This window comes from Pseudomyrmex gracilis, unplaced genomic scaffold (genome assembly GCF_002006095.1).
Source record: "Pseudomyrmex gracilis isolate BER0280 unplaced genomic scaffold, ASM200609v1 scaffold_29, whole genome shotgun sequence".
Lineage (NCBI taxonomy): Eukaryota > Metazoa > Arthropoda > Insecta > Hymenoptera > Formicidae > Pseudomyrmex > Pseudomyrmex gracilis.
Window position 1 is genome coordinate 151,747 of NW_018020613.1, and position 21,329 is coordinate 173,075.

General features: G+C 43.2%; 1 protein-coding gene across 4 annotated transcripts in view; it reads left to right on the top strand.

Annotated features, from left to right (window-relative positions):
- Positions 1 to 21,329, top strand: part of LOC109852460 (mucin-19-like) — a 223,944-nt gene that overhangs the window by 67,625 nt on the left and 134,990 nt on the right. Inside the window, exon 1 of one of the 4 annotated variants that reach the window (XM_020423643.1) lies at positions 13,797 to 13,872. The exons of the other annotated variants lie outside the window; for them this stretch is intronic. The gene's annotated coding sequence lies outside the window, so the exon portion shown is untranslated. Of the gene's footprint in view, positions 1 to 13,796; positions 13,873 to 21,329 lie in introns of those variants that run through there. 4 annotated transcript variants of the gene reach the window in all.

Sequence of the window (21,329 nt, forward strand, 5' to 3'; positions counted from 1 at the left end):
TGTGAACACGTCGCACTCCCGTGTCACCGAGTACACGCGGCGTTAGTCCCTTTGGCATTAGACAAGGGTATCGGGGATGTTCGGGGGGTGCTCGTTGTGATTGGTGTGGGTCGGGTTGACCATTTGAATACACGGCACTGTAATCACGACCGTGTTCTCTTTCTCTTTCTAACTCACTTTCTCGCAGTTCGTCCCTTCCCACTGGCCTGACACTCCTTGCCTATCGCACAGTCATCGCACTTCCTCACGCCTCCCTTTCGCCCATCCCCCGCTCCCCGTCGCCGCTCTGACAGGACGCGCGTGGCTGTCCGGGGAATACCTCCAGATTACTACTACCGGTGAGCGCCATCCCATTCGTTTCCATCGTCGTCTGACCAGACTTCCTGGATGAGAACGATATTGTGCCGAGTATCCAGATTGGAGTTGGGGAGATATTGGCGTGAACGCGCGCGGAGTTGTCCATTTCGGAGATGATTTTCTTCGACTTTCGCGCAATTGCGAAAAGAGATTTGCTTAATAATTGATGGAAAGGAAAAATCTTTCCTTTTCTCTATTATATTTTATACTTTAGAATACGTATCTAGACACGCGTCAAGAAACTTTGAACAGTTATTATATGTGGGTAGAGAGAAATAAGTGATGAAAAATAAAAAAAAATTTCTCTTCTGTTTTACTTGAAATCAGTGTTCCGAGATCTGCTTTTTATCGCAATTTGCGAATAATGGCGCGAATAAGAAGCGAAGATTGCGTTTCTCCGAGAGTTTCCAACTTTTATTCATAAGCAGCATTCAAATTCATAGACGACGAACAGCGCGCGAGTCCGCCCTTTTGTTACGCCGATAATCGAGTATGCGTAGGATACTCCTCTCGTGTGCCCTAGGAGGGAAATTATCCAGGAGACGTCTCGTCGGATTTCTCTCGTTACCGCCTCGTTCCGGACGTGAAAACGCTCGCGTAACCGGTTCCGCATTTGCATGTTCACCGCTCGGAGGCAGAGAGAAAGAGAGAAAGAGAGAGAGAGAGAGAGAGAGCGAGGTCGATGGGCTGGCTGGTGGCACGGATGCTGTGCGAGAGCCGGCTATCACCGTCGTCAAAAAGCATCTCACATACATTTTAATGAATCCTTCTCTGGGATTAAGGGAAAACGGGAAAGAGAACGGATCGCTACAAGGAAATGCAGTTTACTGATATTCCGAAGTCATAGATTTATATTGTATCTTATATATGTCCAAACAAACGTGCACAAATTATCTGAGTATTTTCGAGCAAATTAATTAATAATTTTGCCATTCTTTAACTTTTAAAATTAATACATAAATACGTACACTTGTTTCCAGTCTTTTTCTTGTAAAAGATATATCTCAAAGTAACATCAGGGAAGTACATTTTATAATAAACTAACATACAGAGAGTTATATAAAAAAAGAAAATAAAAACAACTTTTGCGTGTGTAACAGAAAATGAATAGTGCTGCTTTGCCTAAACATTTGCTCGGCGCTTTACTTGGCAGAAACCTAACCCTTTGCTATTTCATTAAATTAGGAGGTGTCTGTGTGTCTGGTCGGTTAGTTGGATGGTCGGTCGGTTTGCCGCCGCGATCTCTCATTCTCTGTCTCTCTCTCTCTCTCTGTCTCTCTCTCTCTCTCTCTCTCTCTCTCTTTCGCTCTCTCTTTTTGCCGTTGGATTCGCGAAACCGCTGGAAACTTTCGCTTTTACCGTCATTTTATAATTCATGATATCGCCCTGTCGCTTAGATTTAACGCAGGTCTCGTTTCGTATCGTCGGCGGCAGGCAGAGGGGTTCTCTTTATTCGTCGCGTTCGCTTTGCTACTGAGTTACACGTACTCACCTCGCACGGTTTTCGCTTTTAAACGCTCAGATAAATCAACTGTTTTCATTCGTAATGGAAGTATTTAGTACACCGATTCGCTCGTTGATAGATTTTTATCCGGCTCGAGTTTCTTCGCCAGGTCTTTCTAAAACATTAGATCGAACGTTTATCACGATCGTTGTGATATCTGAACTTGAAATAAGTTCAGCGCCGTATCCCATTACGTCTAAGCACGCATCGTCTTCGCATCGCTGTAATACTCGTTGCTTGCCTTATGCGACGTACTTTCGGCTTTCATCTCACTTTCTCGCTCTGCTATAAAGCGTCCCTTGGCCCATCCCTTGATTATTCCTCAGTGGCGTAGAAACTAATTAAAATGATATGTTTTTGTTAATCGTATTTATCGTGAATTACTGCGACCGATCGTAAATGCACGGAACCGTGAAATTATCTCGATAGCTGTCGCGGTGCGCTTCGATTCCCACTAAGAAAAATCTTATTTCTCTCGTTGCAATTTTTCCCGCACTTGTGTTTTTACCAATTATTATTGCGCGATAAAAAATTCTGCGATAAGATATTTATATTTTATTTATTTTATTTAATATCGCTTTAGTCTCTTGTATATATACAAGGCACACACATGTATTATTTGTTTTACATACGTAAATTCTCAGAAATTGTAATTCTTAATTTCGAATTTTCAACATCGCGTTTTAACGTTGTAAGACGATGAATGTTACGCCACTGGCGAAGGGTTGAGATCGACCGGCGGTGGGTGTCTCCTCTCTTTATCTCCTTGCACAGATTTTAATATAAATTATAATCTAATGTCGTTTCTTAATACCTTTCCCTCCCCTCAACCGCCATCACTGGGTTTCTTCGAACCCCAAAACGCCGAGGTCATTATTAGGGATTTCTCATTACGCGATCAATCATTCTCAGGGATCGCGAAGCTAATTTCTTGCGTCAATTAATATTGCGATAGCGGCCATCGACGGAGAAAACGTCGACGGCATTCCTTTTCTGCTCTTCCGTGCCGCGCGCGCGACCGTTTCTCATTTTCGTATCATTTAACATTTAATGGAACATCTCGCGTTAACGTTATAATCGCGCTTGCTCTTCGCGGCCTGTCAAGAAACTGCTAAATAATTGGGGAGCAATATTTCACGGTGCGCGTGTGTGTCTACTTGTCGTAAGACAATCGTCATTAATCGGTTTATTTATTGGCCAATTGGTTTATTTTTCTAAATAAACGATAGCAAGTTGGCAGTTAATTAAAAACAATCATAAGTGACGTACTAATCAGATTGGACTAACGCGTGTGCTACTAGCGACGCTTCGGGTACAAAAATTGCAGTTGCGGAAGGTGATCTTCCGAAGAAACCTCTTCGCGAAGCCTCGAGGTAATACATACGTTAAGGCGGGAGTAAAGATAGAAGGCAAACCGGTAGATTTATGTCTAGGACCACGAGGCATCATCGTTTTTCCCCGCTGGATATATAGGATTGTATTTGCACACTTCATGTGTGCGTCTTCTATTCTCTTTCTATTGCTCTCTCTCTCTCTCTCTCTTTCTCTTCCTCTCTCCCACCCCTTATTTCTTCCCTCGCCAATATTTACCCTCGTACGCAACGCCTTGGGTTCTTGTATTTACGAACAAATACGAATATATAGATATATAGAAACGTGTCCTTTGTGTGTTTGTCTTCTTATATCTGGCCTGTATCTTGCACTGCTGGCACTGGTCGTTCTCCTAAAAGCTACTGTTGAACATTCTCCTTTCCTCTCCCTTCCCGCCTGAAATCAGATCAGTAAACTTTGCAAGATGCGTCGATGCTGCAATGAGTATCGTGCTGCTACTACTGGAGCGATTATTTTCAATTTCGTATTTAACTGCGTTCTACACACACACACACAAGTTAACAGTAGTTGAAAAATCAACTAATATCTATTTCTCATTTGGTCTGTTGTATCGAATATTTTCTAATCAAAAGTACTTCGATGTTACGATTTTATTTTTTCGAAAAGAAATTTACGAGCTGCGTCTTCGAGAAGAGAAGAGTAAGAGAGGAGAAGAGGGGAGAGAGAGAGAGAGAGAGATCTCAAGGGTTGTTGAGGAGGTGACCGAACTTTGAACTTTGAACTTTGCCGCTCGAGTGACCTCGCGGCCGTTTTATTTCACTTTCGGCCATTAACATACTTCGTTCAGGATTTTTCCTACTTTCGCGTGAAGCACCACTGGTTGCATAATTATGTTTTCACCGATTTGCCGGTTTCCTTGTTCCGTCGAGGGATTGGAGAGTAAAAAATAAATTCAATTCTCTTTAGTTTACTGACAAAAAAAAACGCGCATTGTACGCTAAGCACGTTATTACTGCGCGAGATTGTGTGTGAAGTTCAGTGCTTATTTCCGTTTGAGGCAATTTATCTTGTCGTTTTAGATCGTTAAAAACTGCGATTGCGTGCCACACTAGCGATCACGTGTTAAACGAGCATCCGAATTTTGATTCAAAGCAGATCTCCTCTGGTTATCATTTCCAGTGTGGACTGTAGTTCCGCGAACGTCGTCGTTTATTGTTCGCGACAGTTTCGGAAACAGGACTAGGTCACAAAAAAAGGTGAATCGAGGATCGGCGGTAAGAAAGGACGCAGGCAGTCGCGTGAGACGTGGAGAAAGAACAAAAAGAGAAAGCCAGCCAGCGTGGCGAGTAAGGAAAGCTCTTTCGCCTTGGACACGGAAGAGAGAAGGGGAAGAAAGAAGAGAGGTTTTTCTTTCTGGGTGCGAGCCATGTATGGAGTCCGCAACCACCTACGAGACGACGACGACGACGCCGGCGTCATCCTTCTCGTCGACAAAAAGTAATACGAAAGTAAGCCTATCGTGGGAGGCGTGGAACGCGGAGCTTTTCTCTATGTGTCTCACTGAGTTCCCGACGAGCTTTCACAGGAGTGGGGCCACGCTTGCGCGGACGCTTCCGGTGAGAGGAGCGAGCGGAAGGACGATGGTTATAGCGAGAGGAAAAGAGAGAGAGACGGAGAAGCTCTTCAGAGTTCGGAGGGTAGAACTCTCGCGCGCGCGCGCGCGCGCGCCCTCGCAGGGAGGGATGAAAGCGTCATCGGGGCAGGACGTTCCAGCACTCCTCTCCGAGGCCCACGGACGTGAGGATGTATCTTGTGATCGTCAGTCTCACATCCGAAAAATTCTGCAGATTATTGATAGGCTGAATGAAAATTGCGTATTACGTCGCATCATGTTAAATGTCTGTTTCGTTTCTCAGTAGTTGTGTAGTTTTTATTGAAGAATTTAACGATTCGATCACGGTACGATTAGAGTCACGTATTACGTAATAATTCGGTTCGATACATCTTATTTATTTGTTTAAATATTTACGATACAGCGCAATCAATTTTTTATCTTTCGAAACAGATTGCAATAAGATATTACACCGCTCATTTCAAACTCGCTTGTTTACTCATCTTCATTTCATTTCGCTTGTACATAGCTAGTGTATAGCCTTGAAAATATTGATAAACGCTGGGCAATTGATTGTCTGCAGAAAATTTACTGGGATAGTAAGTTGTAAGTTGAATCGTTTGGAAAACTTTGGCAAAAGTCAATCGTTTTAAATCACGTTGCGTGCCGCAATGGCGTGCGATGTGATAAATATCGCAATTATTGATTGAAGCATCAACATAAGTGGTTTTGAACTACCTGTTACGTTATTGTCGCGCTTGCTACGTGGAATACTTCATGGAAATTGATTGCAATCAGATAAGTCACGTTGGCGTTTCGTGCACAGTTATTGAGACGAGAAGCAAGAGTAAGAAATTGATGTGCTTAAAATTGAAGTTTAGAGAGTGTTACGATGTCAATTTTTTTGTCTGCCGATATTGATGAAAATACTGAGCCATCAATATCTTTGTTGTAAACAATTATATCGTGTTGCACTTCTGCAACGTAAATCCTTACCGGCGCGACCGACGCTGTTCAGCTGCTTTCAGCGCGTCGCTACGCTGATAAATTTCTACGTGGGCATTGCACTTGATTTTATTGCCACGTTTTAAAGACGTTTTCCTGTCGGTTGTGCTCGTTTTCGCGCATTATTCGGTGTGAAGTTGAAAGTAAATTTTCGATTTGCCTCTCTCTTTCTCTCTGTCTCTCTCCCTCCCCCTCCCTCCTTCATCTCTTTGCATCTAGCCGACGCTCCGGACAACTTTGGGAGGAAGCTGGAAGGAGTAAAAGTTGCCGACGGTTGGCGGAAAGTAAGATAGAGAGGCGAAGCTAGAAGAACTACTTCATTGGTGGAACTTAATTCACTTAATAGATTCTAAATGGAGTAACTCCGATCTGGCAAGACTCGGCCGTTTCTCTTAAGCGTTCGGGAATAAAAAGTTCCCGTTTCGGTGAGAATGGAGACAGCCGGCGCGCTTTAAAGATAGACTACGATCGGTAAAGTGAAAGTGACCAACGCGAAAACAACGCGAGAAGACGCAGACATTAACGTTAATTGGTTGAATAAAAATATATTTATCGGCAAAAAGTATGACGAATCGAGCGAGTAACGGAGAAATAGATTTAATTTATGGTAGAAGAGAGAGAGCGCGTGCGCATCTCCGCGGCGAAGTTTCGACATTTTTATACGAAATACGTACTACTTCTACCGATTTCCGTGTGTTCGGCAAAACGAAAAAATTTATCTCGCTTTCCACGCGCGAGTGAGTGATACGTTCAAAAATTGAACCGACGCGCGGGTCTTAAATCGAGCACATCCATGTTATATCATACTTTCGTAATTCCTGTCACGAGAAAACCGGCGAGGTTTGTCCAGCGTTTGCTTTTGATGCTTTTGAAGCCTCGCTGAAGTGGCGGCTCGTGGTATTGGTGTAGAATCGAGAGAGAAAGAGAGGGAGAGCCGGCCAAAGAGAAACGCATTGGTCTCTCCGGTAGCTAATTTATGACTTCGGAGGTGAATTTTGTGCAGGAAACACATCAAAGTTCAGTGGCGGTCAATGCAGCTCACGCACATACACACGCGTATGGATCCGGGGGAGAGAGGATGAGGTGTTTGCGCGGGAGAAAGAGAGATGGATTAAAAGATGAGGGAGCGATAGGGTAGGCGAGGGAGAGAGATAGCGAGAGGGCATGGAGCTTCACGGACGGTAAAGCAACCACGGACCGCGCTCTAACTACGTTAAAAGTTTTAATATTAGTTTAGTCGACGGCCACGGTAGATTGAGACGTAATTCCAGGTAATACCACGGTTCTACGAGCTACTTCCAGCTAATACCGAACGAAACGCGTTCTACAAAGGACCCTCCAGCCCCCGCGTTCCTTAATCTGCATTAAACTCGACGTTCGGTAGCTCGCGCTGCCTATACGCATCGACGGCGAACGAGCCGTCGCCGCACAATCGTACGGTATCTTCGGTTTTTGCGCGGAATCTCCAAGAGAAGCGACACTTTTCTGTGTCCGTCGAACTCACATTCGGTCGCAGCGACTTCAAATCGCACAAAGTCACGATTCAGCTGGACGTTTCTGTCGCTCTCCCCGTTCAATCGTGTGAAAATGTGTCTTGAAAGACCTCGTAGAAGCAACTACCGATATATCGCAAATAATTACAATAAACGTTACGATATTTATTCATTTTTATATAAAAGAGATAGTCTTTGGGGCATTTAAATAGAATTTTTTTCAAATCATCTGTCGCACTTTTATCATATTAAAGAAACACAAGTGAATACTATATTAATAAATAGATATATTTTATAAAACGAACATATTGATGTTAAATTTATAAGTAAATTTTTTCGGTAGATTTTCGTGTTGTGACATTGTTTCGCCATCTTCTTGTTATTAAAATCTATCGAGTGTTATATTGCGTGTTATCTGAAAATCACGGCATTTATCGTCACTACGGTATATACATCGTGATTTCTCTTAATATCGCGCACTCTCCGGCTGCTGCAGTTTACGTGCACTTCGAGCAGAGGTTTACCCTCGTTGACGGTAATTGAGCGAGGCAAAGGGTCGGCGCTTCCGAGCTCTCGTAATTTCTTGTCACACGACGGACGTTTTGGAGTGAAGCACAGAAAAGCGCACGGGAGCGAGCGAGTGAACGAGGGAATAGGAAAAAATGCACCTGCGACGGGTAATAATTTGTGCCGTCCAAGCTGCGGCGGAGATCTCTGGGTGAGGGATGAGAAGGCGACAAGGGGGTAGAGCGACGCGGAGGTAGAGAAGCAGTGGCAGAGGAGAAAGAGTAAGAGGATAGGAAAGGAAATAACTTGGAGGTGGACCACGCGTTTTGCTTGGAAGCTCGTCTCCGTACTAGCAAAATCGTACTACACCCTATCTTTCTCCTCCCCCGCCCCTCTTTCTCTCTCTCTCTCTTTCTCTTGCTTTCTCTCTCTCTTTCTCCTTTTCTCCCTCTCTCCCTCTCCCTTCTCCTTTACAGCCAGTCGATGCGTGAGTACGAACACAAACGAGAAAAGTTTTACTCTCACCAACACTGATACACGTCCAACGTCGCATATCCAACCTCGTCTCTCTTCCTTTCTCTCTCTCCTTTCCTTCCTTTCTTCCTCTTCCCCCCTTCTCTCTTTCTCCCTCTCTCTCTCTCTCTCTTGCTTTCTCTCTTTTCTCTCTTCTCGCTCGTTTCTCTTCTCCTCTCTAATCTAACTCCTCGCAAACGCACACACAACCGCGTATCGGTGCTGTTGAACGTCGGCAGTCTCCTCCTCACCAATACCAGTTTGAAATCCTCCTCCGGCTCCTTCCATCTCCTCCCTTCTCTTTCTGCTTCCTCCTCCTCCCGCTTCCTCTTTCTCTTCCACCGCTGTTCTCCTCTTGACGGTGGTGTTGTACGACCTCTCGGGGTTGCTCGTGGAAAATCGGCGCTCTTCGTTGATGTCGCGACGCGGACGGTTCGGACGAATCTCGTAGGACTACCTAACGTCGATCACGAGTCTACATATTCTCTTTTGAAGCTAGCTAGATGTGTTTTCCCGTATCAGGATTACGGTAAACAGAGGAAGAGATCGAACAGTGCTCCAAAATTGTTTTCGCAAATTGAATCCCTTGCGGTAAACCGGACTCACGATAACGCTGCGATCGTTGATTGACGGTTGAAGATCCTTCTTCCATTACGTAAAGTAAGTATCAAAAAAAACAAAAAAAAAAATTTTTCCTTGTAATTCAAACAATCGCGGAGTTTACATTCCGCAACGTTACGTGTTTGTCTTTAAATGTACATCGCTCGATATTGTTAAAATACGATTAGACTGATAATTGTATGAATGTGTTTGTTTACGTAACGCTTGTAACACGGAGAAGTAGCATAACTTTCACATTCTGTTTACTTGAGAAACTTTGTTGTGGTAACACAAGTAGTATATCATTTTCTGTGTGTTGTGCGGTAACGTAATTTCACTTGCTTCAGTTGCACTAAAAAAAAAATCATTTGTTTTCAATTCGGACGCGAATGATTCTTGGTTTGTTTCTCCGACACTTTGTTTGGATCGAAAACGGCGCGACTCGCACTAATAAATTTCACACAGATAGGTTTATGCACACTTGGAATTTGGTTTTCGTCAAAGTTTCCAAGGTGAACTGCCTGCGCGCCAAGTACGCGTATCTGCGAAGGGGTATGCACCTCGCTAGGGGGGTGAAAGAGAGAATCGAGGGCGATGGCGGAGGGGGCCTCGGTCGGGAACTTTGTTCTTGTTCTTGCGAGGAACTTCGGCCCACCTTCCTGTGTTTCCTCCTTGTGCCCCCTTGCATCCCCCGTGCCATTGAACAAACTAGTCCGCTTCAACGATAGTTACTTCTTTCTTGTTACGCGGCTACCGAGTTTCGCGCCGACACGCTGCTTACGAAGGTTGTGGTGAACTTGGTACCCTCCATTCGTCCCCCCTCCACTCTCTCCTTCTCACTCTCCATTTCGGCCGCGAGGGATCACCGGGATTCGGGGTTAACGACAGTTGGCTTGTCCTCGTTGTCTTCTCGACGATGAAGTCGGCGAAGGCCAAGGTATCAAGCGAGCACCGAGTTTGCCTGTATAGCGAAATCGACGCTGATCTTGGATGATCATAACAAGAACTTGTTAGACGTTTACATCAAAGTGAAGAGAGTACTCTGATAGTTTCCGTTCTCCGTGCGTTATCGAAGTAGTTGTTGGATATTTCAGTGATAGAACACTTTCTCTCCGAAGCTCCGTAGGTTTCTCCAAAGTTTCGGCGTCCAGCATTTAATGAAACTAGATTGTGTTTGATTTCCGTCAATTTTACGTAAGGTAAAAAAATACAATACACCTATGTTCAAAATATTCAACAAATGTCGTGACCTTTTTTATTGGCGATTTTACAATTTTGTGACCTTATATTACGCAACAATAATTAGAAACATGAAGATGTAGTTTAAAATTATTTTTTTGAAAGTCGCCTAACACCACTGAAAACTTGCTATGTATTTAGGTCATCAAAGAAAAATGTTCATGTGTTTAATCCGTCAGTGCCGCGACAAAAGAATCGATTTTTTGACAAATAAAGTAGGGTTTTAAGAATTTTTTAAGCACATCATCTACATGTTATACAAGAGAGTTAAAGAGGGAGAATTTCGGTATCTCAAAGAGAAGGGGGAGAGAATACGAGGAGAGGAGAGGAGAGGAGAGAGAGAAACAGAGAGAGAGTGTGTGAGAGAGAGAGAGAGAGAGAGAGAGGGTGTGTGTGTGTTGGTAGGGGAATTGTTACCCGAAGTTTAAACTTGGTTGTCGACTGCCGTTAACAAGGTTTGCCATGGGGCTGGTTCAGTAGTGTCTAGATCTCGGGGTGTGCCACATCTCGCGCTCGGAGACGTTCGTCTTAGACGTGTTCAAAACTGGTGAACGTCGTTTTGTGGCTTTATTTATTTTCTTCGTCTTTTCTTTTTTCTTCCGCTCGTTGATAATCGTGATATCGTTCGACAAATAAAACAGTAATGATAGTGGTAATCGCGCGCGATCTCTATGCTAATGAACAATGATATCGAATTTCTGAGTGTCGCGACCACAAGTAGAAGGCGAGCAGTGATCGCGAAGAATCCACGAGAGAAAAACGAAAGGTCCTTTAACCGCTGTATTGAAATCTCTCTTCCCGCATCGTATCACGTAGGTATTTGTTATATACTTGTTTTGCACGTGTTCCATTTTATTTGTAAACAAATATTTTTATTTGCAAATAAATATTCAAGTAATTGAAAAGAGAAAACGTTTTAGTTACGTGACACGAGTCGACATTTATTCATAAGTGTCATATATATATATATATATATGTATATATATGGCACTTTTGTATTTACGAATCAGTCCAACGCGCGCAAGTTGGCGTGTGCATTACAACGCTCGCGGATATGACATCTATCATAAGCATCTAACATGTCACGGGAAGTGATTAATTGCTTAATGTCAGTATGCTAAACCATGTATAAACGCGATGGCTTAATCAATGAATAATTACTTGTATGCATGTTCCGAAAATTTTGTGTCACATCTTACAGTTAAGGAACTTATTTTAACTTTCCGCTTGATGTCACTCTTTCAATACCGGGGTCATACATTATTTCAATTAATTGTTAGCATTATTCTCAATACGAAACTCGGTGTATGTATAGTTTTGTGGATGTCATCTTTTAAGCCATTTGCTAACATAAATTAGTGTTTAAAATTTTATTAACATAATAATGTGAAAAATATTAGTTCATATCTCTTTAAATACTATCACGACTTAAGACTAAGAATTTAAACGCTGCTTCAAAGGATTAAAGAGAGAGACTGTCGCGCGTTGACTTGACTTTGAATGTTGAGTTTTTCTCAGTTAGTTTTATTTTTGTGATAAATAAAATATCGCCGGAATCTCTGAATTGTCATCCGAGACTATCGGAAATATAAGCAGTGATTTATAACTCCGATCTCTTCGACAATCCTCCTGATGACTCCTAGGTGATATAACCGCAGGACGTGCTTGCACGCTAGCGTGATCCAATTTGTCGAAGAATGCGCTATCGCGGGTAACTGCGAGTCGGTGCAAGAAGACGATGGGAAAGGGTTAGCGATGAGGGGAGAGAAGGCGGGGGAGAAGAGACGTCGGTGGTGATGAGGGAAACGCGGAGGGAGCAGGCAATTAATACGACGCGAAGGCATGCACGTCGGCAGGCAACGCCGAAGGCTCGCTTCATTAGGGCCCGAACGAACGGTAGAAGGGTTGATTTTTACCCCGAAAATCCTCCTACTGCCGGCTCATTGGTTTCCAATTATCGAAATGCCGTCGCCTTAGGGCATTCTTGCTCGCCGGGCACCTCCGTCCACATCCCACTCCCGCGTTCATTCACCGTTCACTGAACCTTTATGATTCTCGTTGCAAGTATGGTTTCGTTTATTGAACAAACGTGTCGGTCACCGATTTCGCCACTGACAAAAGTCAAATGAATAGAATCTCGAATCAAATGGATAAAATTACTTGATTTTGCGATAGTTTTGAACGCTGCAACGAGGATCGATCATTGTTGCAGAATCGTTGCAACACAATTTTGTGAATGTAAAATTAGTTTTATAAAAAAATTTCACATTTTTTGACTTGAGTTTTCGATTGTTTTCGATGGTAAGAAGATGTAGCGTGAAATGAACTCCATCGCTATTTGAGAAATATATTGAGAAATACGAAACTCGTGTTTTAAGCTCTCCAACTTGTCGAAAGTTTAAAGACTGCGTCGCGCAATGATTAAAATTCGTCTGGTTACAGATTACATCTTGTTTAAAGATATTTGTTATTTATTTTTGATTTTCTTCTCCATTTCGTGACAGCTCCGCGAAATAAGCGAAAATAACCGTCGGTTGAATGACGTGACGCGAAAATCGGACATTTCGCGAGATCCGCGTTAAAACCGCTGCGTACGTACGTTTTCGAGCCGAAAGAAAACCGAAAATAGCTAAACATGCCACATCGATCATGAGCCCGAGCACTTTAGCGGGATTTTGAAAAACGGAGAGAGGAAGTGAATTTCATTGCGAAAGGCGAAAGGAGACGGAGAGAAGCAGTGAGCCTGGGAATAAAGCTTGGAGATCGGAGTTAGCGACGTTTCTCCCGGAGCCAGTAGGAATCTCGGAATCCCCACATCGGGCGTCCGCACCTGTTTTCCGGTGCATCGAAAAAGAGGCGGGCGTTCTTACGCGAGGCAATGGACCAGAGGCGAGGTAGTGCGACCGAGAAGAAGAAGAAGCAGTGGCGAGGCGGAGAAGACGGAAGAGAAGGTGGTCGTGAGGTGCCGGGAAAGGGAGGATGGCTGAGCAGGGAGAAAGAGCGCGAAGAGCAAGAGATAGAGGAGGAGGAGGAGGGAAGAGGTGGAGAAGGACGATGCGGAGGATGACGAAGAAGAAGGACGAGGAGGAGGAGGAAGGAGGAGAAGAAAATGGGAAAGAGGACGAGAGGGATGGCCGGGGGTTACTAGGCGGGGGTAGTCCAATCAGAGTCGAGTACGGGTGGGGCAGAACACCTCCGCCCTCTCCCGCACGTTACCTCTTGCGGCCCTCCGCAGCCCTCCTGGTCCTCGGAATGCGCCGGAACCAGCGCTACCTCCGAGCAGGACCATCCACCCTCCGTGGCTTCTACTCCACCTTCACCTCCTCCCACGTAACCTAGCCTCCTCTGGAACCCCCCGCGGCTCCTCCTGGCGGCTGCCCAAGACAAGTGCCCGCTAGAGATTCTCACAGCATGAACGGGGATCGTTACGTACCACCGACGGCGAGGATATCCACGGCCGAAAGGATCTTCACCACGATTTCCGCGCGTACGCGACCTTAAGATTCCTCGCGCACGCCGCGCGCACGAACGTACGCACGCACGCACGCACGCACGCACGTACGCACGCACGCAATGTTTGCCGCGCTTTATAACATCATCTCACTCGTCAAACCGCGATTTGTCAGGCGGTGTGATTAAGCGTTCTCCGTTTTCCGGCCCCACCGGAGAGGACACCGATAATTTCTCCCGTTATCTCTGGAATTGTCGCAGTAAGTAACGTTCTTCGATCTTTAAAAAAAAAAACTGTGTTTTTGTGTTTATTCTTTTATACATAAGTTTTGTTTTTCAACTAAACTTTCGACATGTTTCTCGAGCTTTTATAACACATTTGTATGTTATATTAAAAAATACATTTCCGTACAAATATTTTTATATTTTTTAATGAGAAAAAGTCAAAATAGAATTGTTTTTTTATTTAACAACAAAACTAAACTACACGTACACATTTAAAAATATTTAAACTGAGTCTTTTGCTCGTAATAATCTCTTTTGCCGGTTAGTGTAGTGCACGTTGTCGCTCGTTGCGTTCGAACTCACGCGGGGGAGATTCGTTGTTTGTGGACTTCCAACTTTATTCTTTGAGTATCCCATTCTCGGCGCGCCAATAACTGCAGTGTTCTCACCTCGGTGCTTTTACGTAACGTAAAAAGAGACGTAAGGAAAACCATAGGAACGGTGAAGTCTGTTAGAATCGTTTTATTTGGCCTCGAGATGTGCGATATATTTCTTTTCACTGTGTCGAATCAATCCGGGAGTACTTGGCCGTGAAGGGTGGAAAGTAGTGTTTGCGTGTACGGTCGGATAAACACCTGTCTGCTGGTTGGAAAAAAAAAAAGAGTAATCGCGGGCGGTACCGAAAAGGGAAGAAGCAACTACGTGTGCACGAACTGCTAGACCGAAACGCGAGTAATTCAATCTTTTCTGAATCATTGCGTCCGATTGGCTCCGCTGAAATATTGTCGTATTGGACTTTCGTGTGGGCAATATTGTATTCAGGATCTTAGACCGCTCATAACTACTACATTAGAATTATTTGTCATTCTTGGTACCTCTGGTGAATAAGTTTTAGAAATAGGTTTTTCAAGTGACACGTTGTGTGAGTGTGAAAAGTTATGATATTAATTTTATAAACAATGCAAAATTTTACGTCTTATATACAAATTATTTATGTACAGAGATTCAATGTACTTTTAATGAATGATCAGATATACCAGCTTCAAAAATTAGATGATTTTTGGATAACAATATGGTATATCTCCGGTAATGATAAACGATAGAAGTATATATATATATTATTAGTGTGTAAAATGTGTAGAATATTGTATACGATAACATGTGTGTGCATCTTCGTTCGCTCGTTCAGACGTGGTACGTGGCACTGGTAGGATATTCTTGTTAAAATCAGTCACGTAGAAGAGCAAAGTGAACAGGACGCGAAGGGCGATGAGATTATCTGGGACAATATAACGAATCGCTCGGAATGTGACTGCAATTATATCTGCGTGTTCTTGCCGTATGAACGAAAATCCATCTCGCAATAAAAGAAGTTCTCATTAGATACACGTACGTTTGTCATTTTTCTACGCGATAAAATAAACACGACGAGAGGGAGAGGGAGAGAGAAGAGTTTCTTGTTAAATTCTGGGGAGTAAAAGAAGTAACTACTTTGGTACGATAAAGCTATACGGAAAATTTCTCTCACTCAATAGCATCGCGGATTTAAGTTGAGATTATTATTAACATAGTTCTGTCACTCTGATATCATTTTTTCTAACATTGCATTTCTTATATAACGTTAACGCGGTGTATTAAAGTTGCTAAGTGGTAATATAGAGATAAAAGATGGTTTCTGGTGCGGATGTCGATCGGCGTAAGACGTGTTGTTCAAAAGCAAGTCGCGAATTAACGGATCGGCAATTGGCAGACTCGTGTCAAGCACGTCAGGTCATTTAAGTAGAAAGTCACGCGATGTTGCGACCGCGATGCACGCAAGCGCGTCAACGCGGTATTTCCACGAGCTTTCGCTCGTGTACCAGGTAGATGTCTAATCAAGAACGTGAAGGTTTAAATATTCGAATGGTTTTGCAAAAATAGTCTCGATCCGCCAAAATAAATCCACATATCATAAATATATCGCACGACGAAACAAGTTGAATCGTGACTGTCGATTCGTTTCTTCAAGCTTCAGGCAATAATTTATTACGATTTTCACAACACATGTGTTCCTTCTTAACGCGACAATCGTATTCAAGCCGTTGAGATTCGTTAAAAATTTTACGTATTTTCTACATAAATATCTACGCGACGTGCAAACAGACGAGAATGTTAGAATGAATGTTTAATCACGGGTGTCTGAAACGAGTTTTGCCGTATCCATCATTTTGAACGATATTATGATCTAAAGTGTTCTCGTCCGATTTTTCTTCATGCCTTTAATGTAAACACAAAACGGATTGCTGAGAAAATTAAGATGAGAAGAGAGAGAGAGAGAGAGAGAGAGAGAGAGAGAGAGAGAGAGAGAGAGAGAAGCAGAGGCGTTGTCTTAACGTTACCTTGCAATGACCTTTGACTGCATACACCAGGCTTTCCTTTCCCGAGTCATCTTTGCCCTGCCTCTAAAGTGCCATAAGAGAGCAACGGGAGCAAGAAAGATGGAAGAAAAGGAGAGAGCGGAAACTTTTCTTGTGCAAAGTACCACGCGGACTGGCTCGAGGTTATGAAATTCTGATGGCTCATAAAATGTAAGAAAATTTACAGACTTTGCCGTTTCTCTCTTTTCCTCTTTCGCTGTCGTGTTTCTTTCTCTTTCTCTCTCTCTCTCGTCTTCTGCTTCTCTGCCTTCTGCCGTCTTTTCACGTTCTCCGCCGCTTCTCCTTCGCTTCTCTCCACCTCGACCTGCCATCGTCGGCGGCTTCGCGAGCTGAACGGAACAGAGCAGTCGGAGGGGACGGTGTAAAGTTTAAAACTCGTGGCAATCGATTAGGAGCCTAGCAAAGGAGACTTCCCAACGGTCGTCGTTGCCACCGTTCCTTCCTCTATTTTAAATTGGCTCTCGTGTCAAAATTGTTTTAATAAAAAATTCGACATCGCGCAACTTGTTTGGCGCTGACGAAATTCTATTGGTTTTTGCGAGATATTTTGCAAAATACATTTAGTTTCTAAAGATCAGTGTACGTGTTATGTTTCGTGAAAACATATTCTTAGAGCTTTGGAACATTGCGTGAAATTGTTTCTCAGAAGTGTGCGAACTCTCTCGAACGATCGGCAATCTTTTCAAAGGGTAACATATACATCTATTTATAAATATACGCCTATTGTATCACCAGATCTATATAGAGAACTATATATAGCGATATTTCTGGTAACGGAAGGTCTAGAGAAAAAGAAATAGGGAGACAGAAATCAATATTTATTTGTAGAGAACGCGTAGAGGAAGTCGCGATGCAACTCGTTATATTCGAGAAAAACTTAACGGCGCAAAAATCGGACGAAAAAACGGTCTTCGGAAAAGAAAACTATTTTTTCATCTGTCTTAATGTTCTTCAGCTTCTCGGGTTGTGAAGGAACATCCGTGTTAATTATCGACAAGGAAATGAATGAATGAATGAATGAATGCGTCCTGATCACTCGAAATTACGTCTTCCACGAGACAACTTGGAAACTATTTTTGTCAATCTTTGTTCCCATCGTCCATTAATTCTCGAGAATTCTCGGAGAAAATGCGAGAAACAAATATTCACGTCGGTTCTCATCTCGAAATAAAAATTGCATCGATCCCCGTGGCGAAGCAAAATATGTGAGTGTTAAAAGAAAAACCACGTTCGATGTAGTTACGGAAAACTTGAGCTAGACTTTACATTATCTAATTGCATTACATTTTGTATGCAAATAATTAATTCAAAAAGCGACTAGAAATTTTCCAGCTTCGGGGGAGAGTTTGAAGGCAATGAGGCCTCGCTCTCTCAGCGCTAGCCAATCTCGCGCGAATAATTATGTATAAAGGCGACGACGACGACGACGACGACGACGATGGCGGCCGGTGTTACCGATGTGGTAGTGAGTGGCTCGCCGCTCAAAATACGTCTAAATATTAATGAGCTGTCCCTGCCTACGGCATAGCACCTTCGTCTGGGCGCGCGCGCTCGTGGTTTCCTCAGATAGTGTCTACGTGTATAAATAAACGCGAAATATATATCTCGAAGAGTGAGCGAGCGCATTGTAACGCGAGCTTGTCCGTAATTTCGTGTCGAGTGTATACGCGTGTGAAACGAATCGAAAGTAAAGAGGTAATTTTTTAAATAAGGTAAAAATAATATTATAAACATGTTCTTTTTTTTTTTTTTTTTTTTTTAGTTTCTTTAGTTTTAGAATGTTTTTACACTTGTACTCGTATTAAGAGAAGCTAAGAGAAGCAATTGATTATAATTTTTTCGTGTGATATAAACTTGCAGCTTAATGCGATGTTTGCATTTGAAACCAGGCTTAGCACTTATATTTCTCTCTCTTTCTCTCTCTCCTCTCTCTCTCTCTTTTCTTATCCGGTTTTGAATGTTCTTCGGAGTAAAGAGGTTCTCAGCATAGTAGCAACGAGATAGGGGCGCAAAAGGGTTGACAGGAAGAAGTTACCTGATAGTTAATACAAAGACTGTCATGTAAGATGCGCCGTCAAGCGGTAGTCGTTCTCTCTTCGCTCCTGCTATCTTACCATCTCTCGCCCTTTATTTTGTTCTCCTCTATTTTCCCAGGTCTCATTCTCTTCCTAGCTGGCAGATCCTTCGGGACGGCTAATTGTGAGTGACAGTCGCAACGGGTAACAGGAGAGGGATCAACGTCACTCTCGAGAACTTCTCAAAAGTCCCGTTGACGCTTCTTCTCTCATTTCAAAGATCGCGTACTACTTTACTGACTGCACGGGAGCGTGTATCCAAAAATTATGCAGCTCTTATATAAAGTCATGTACAGGATATTCCGCACAAAATGTAGTACATACGTACATAGCGGGGAAGGTGTGTGTGTGTGTGTGTGACTTTCTGAAAGAAAAAATCGGAAGGCGTGAAATAAAATTTTTGAACGAGACGTAAGATTTCTTTTTATCATTGATATTACGTCACACATCGAGTGATGGGCAACAATGTAATTGTTAAAATACATGTTAAAGAGACTATCGCGCGCGCACATTCTCATCCGTATCATATTCAACACAAGGAGAGCACATTTTGCGGAATTCGCATCTGAGATTCCCCATCAAAGTGGAGGGAGGGGAGATACGACCAATCTCGAGTTTACTCCGGGAAGCGCGTTAGAGACTGTATTTACCATCTCTAGAGGTACTTAATTTTGCCTTCGGAATAAAGTCTGGGGAGAAGCGGCGTTGAATGAAATCGGGTAGGTGTGGGAAAACGGGTGTAGGTGTTGCCGTAAAGGTAAGAGTTGGCGGCGCGTCACTGCGCCGGAAGCGCCGGTGTGTTGGTGATACATTGAAATACCGGCGCGAAGCTGCAGGAAACTTCCGCCGAGTATTTTCCTGGGACTGTCTCTCACAATTAGAATACTACGGGGAGAGAGAGCCGTATAGTCGTAAACGCGCGGGAGTGCTGATAGGTGCCTATTACGTGGAGCCTTCGTCGATTTTCTAATAACGGAAAGAGGGCGAATTGAGAACAAAGATAACTGATCGTGTACCTTCCAACATTAGAACATTTGATGGATAGGCGTTTCCGAAATAGATTTCTGAATATTCTTTGACATTCTTAAACTACCTACACATGACGGCGCTGAAGCGTGTTCTTGAGAAGTTTTATATTTTATAAATTATGAGAAGTTAATCCATTTGGTTCTAAAATAATATCGTGAAAATTGTAAATACACACTATCTCGAGAGCGAAGGTTTTCGTCGAATTTATTCTCGAAATTTTTTGACGCGGTAGTTGCCAGCCGGTAGAGAGAAGTGCATTGCGATCGCGAAGGAATCGCGTGACGTGCAATTCGATGGTTCCGGCCGACAGCTCTCTCAGAATAGTTGGTTATCGGCCTAATGATGAGCCGGCTGGGTGTGTCTTTAGAAAAGCATTAGTGTCCGGAATTAATTGATCGCGGAAGGGAAGTTGATACCTACGAGCTTACATACTTCTCTCTTTCTCTCTCCCTCTCTTTCTCGACCGTCTTTCCACCCTTCATCTCTCTTTCTCTCTCTTTCTCACTTCCTTACCCCTCCTTGCCGTGCAGAGTACAGAGTAATATCGGTACTAGTCTGTACCAGTCGATGAGCCACTCGCCACGTTTCCCCTCTTCATGGTTCCTCTTGCATCGTTCGTACACACGAGCACGGCGCAACGATAGACTCTGCTATTTTGTTTCTCGTGACTTTCAGCCAGTTTTTGATATCAAAGTATCTCTTGACACGTATAAATTCTGTTTTTTTTTTTTTTTTTTTTTTTTTAAATCTAACGCATATATTATCTACACAACTTTTGTGTACAAATTTTCTGATATTGATTAGAATTTTTCAATAATAAATTTACACACACACACACAAAATTTTACATTTATTTTTATTCTTCAGAAAAATCCGATATTGACACAATTATATTTCAATAGAAAAGCACAAATATTGACTTGGGACTAGTTCTGCGCAATATGAGAATTATTTAAAACTTTGACAAGAGAATTCTTCTTTTCTGACGTTTTTCGCATTATCGCCGAAAGTTCTAAATGCCAGAGGCGATCGGGCCTGTTAGAAACGTTTGTTTGAAGAGGTTGAGGGTTATTAAGCCGAGACTGCAGACCACATCAGAGCCAACCAGAAAGGCCCCTTGGCATATTTGCTTAACCTGCAACCATTTTCCTACTTCCACGCGTATCTTATCCGTCTATCAAATTTTGCGATAACTACGACGCGGATACGCGCGCTATTGGTTTTCTCTTCAATAGTTCACATGTGTGTATGTTTTGCACATATATATTCTCGAATTGTCAAAAATATTCGACAGCAACAAAGCGAGCCGCAAAAAGTATTAATCAGCATCGCATTACCACTTGCACATTGTTTCTGGTAACTTTGTGCGTTCCTTTAATTACATCAGACTATGTAGAAAATCGTTACATTACCTCTCGACAATAGCCTTTACTTTGTATGGTCGCGATCAATTAAAAGTTTTATAATATTGCTCCGCAAACACGCTCACTGAAAACAACTTCGCTATGCGCGAGTTATTTCGTTCCTGCGTACGTTAATGAAATCGACGACGGTTGACCGATAAATTGGCGCGTTTTGCATTTTTCTTCTCGTCGTCCAATCATATCCTCACACACGAACGCACGAGATTATGATGTCGGATTTATAATCTCCGTGTGCGAATCTCGCAGCATTATTTAGAATCACGCGCGCGTGTATCCAATTCCTCAGCGCGGCGGCTACTACGCCAGCACTTAGACGTAATCGCGAAACCAATTGGAATCGGTAAATATCCACAGGCGGCTGCAAACGCAAGATTGCCCGCGGAAGGGTGGCTGTACGGGGGAATATACGGCGGCGGGTCGGGTGTAAGAGCGTTTAGACGGGTAGTCGAGTAGTCGTAGAGTTGATATCCGGCAGATATGTCCTTGAAGCATGCGAACGTAATCACGATCAGTGCCGCGACGCGAAGGCGGCTGATGAAAGACGGAT